Raw genomic sequence first — 2083 nt, 5'->3', positions numbered from 1 at the left:
CGATTATACGTTTTAATATATACATACCAATGATATAGGTTTCGTGAATCCGAGGCCAACCCTGCACTGTTCAGTTGTTCAATGTCGTCATATGTATTTTTACTACAAAATACAATATTGTGAGTTCATTTGATTCCCTTTTACTCTTTATATTTTTGGGACTGAGAATACATGCGCTATTTTTACAAATGCTTTATTAAATGCTTTTGAACTATATTCTGAACTGCGAATGCATGAAATGCTTTTATAAATGTTTGACGAGATAGACACAAGCAAAACATTCCTCGAATGAATTATGTGGACGTGATAATTGCCACTATTGAATTATGTGGACGTGATAATTGCCACAATTGATATGAATATTTTTCCCCTGATTATTATGCTTGGTAACCTAAGAATTAGAATTCGGGTATGGCCCTAATTCACGAGAATCCTAAAGGTAGCTACCGGGTTTAACACCCCCATCCAGAATGTTCACTAGACGAAGGGGCTAGTGGGCGTGGTGTTTAGTACTTCGAAGTTTATATGATTATTATACAGACGAGATGTTCTGTTTTGGGGATATTATTATGCGCATTATATGTTAAGGTCGGTTACCAAGCCAAGCAATGAAAGTAAAGTGAATGTTATGTATCGAGAGAATGATTTATACACAGGTTATGTGTATGTTATTTTTGTGCACGGAATATGTGTACGGTTACTATGATTTATGAAAAATGGATTTCGTACACGAGAAATGTGTAATGTATTTAAAAGATATCGCATGTACATTACAAGTGGGTATAGGATTCGGGCCCATTAGTACCATGCAGCATTTAAATCTTGTGGTCTATCAAAATGATGAATTTTATTATTTTATGATAAACTTATGAACTCACCAACCTTTTGGTTGACACTTGAAAGTATGTTTATTCTCAGGTATGAAAGAAACCTTCCGCTGTGTATTAGCTCATTTTAAAGACATTATTTGGAGTCGATCATCGCAATGGGACCAGATGTTGGTGACTTCGTCCAGATGGATTAGGACGGGGTATGACATATTTTATCAGAGCGGTGGTCTTAGCTGTCACGACCCGGAAAATTTCGACTAATTTTAAACCAAACTCATGATACGATTTCATAATCCTGACATGATAAGCAAAGTCTGTTAGGTTGAGTCTCAAAATTTTTGAATTGTTTTCATATATTCAATTAACCGTTGACTATGCCCAACGATTCACGAACACTTGTTGTAAATAAATATGAATATAAGTATATAGATATAATATTTTGAATTAATATTCATAATGTAAACTAATATTTAGTATAATTAAGTTACTGTTAAAAATAAATATATATACGTAGATATATATATGTTATTATGAATCTATATACAATTTCTATTAAATATATATATAATATATAAATATTAACTATTCAATAAATGTCATTATATAATATAGTATTAAATAAATAATAATATAGTATTGTATTAGATTACAAGATAGAATATAAATGATATAACAATATTATTATTATTACTTTCAATGATATTACTGATTGATATTAATGTTTGTATTATCAATAATATTAATTTTAATATGAAATATAAATATATATATAAAAATTTGATTATCATTATTAATAGTAATATAATATTATTATAACTAATTTTATTAGTATCATTAATAATAATATTACCATCATTATTAAACTTATTATTGTTATTATTATTACTCTTATTAATATTGTTATTAGTATTATTATTATTATTATTATTATTATTATTATTATTATTATTATTATTATTATTATTATTATTATTATTATTATTATTATTATTTCTATTGTTACTATTATTATGTGTTTCATTAATAGTAGATATTTAAATTTGAATGATTAATGTTACTATGATTTATTATATACTTAATATACAGATATATATAAATTTGATATATAACTACACCGATACTGATATATATATATATATATATATATATATATAAAAATACATATACATATACGAAATACCTGTATACATATATAAAAACATATACAGAATATATATATATATACATAAATAATGATATATACATTTCAAATC

Source organism: Rutidosis leptorrhynchoides, chromosome 4 (genome assembly GCF_046630445.1).
Source record: "Rutidosis leptorrhynchoides isolate AG116_Rl617_1_P2 chromosome 4, CSIRO_AGI_Rlap_v1, whole genome shotgun sequence".
NCBI lineage: Eukaryota > Viridiplantae > Streptophyta > Magnoliopsida > Asterales > Asteraceae > Rutidosis > Rutidosis leptorrhynchoides.
The sequence above is the reverse complement of the archived record's forward strand: the minus strand, read 5'-3'. Positions refer to the sequence as shown.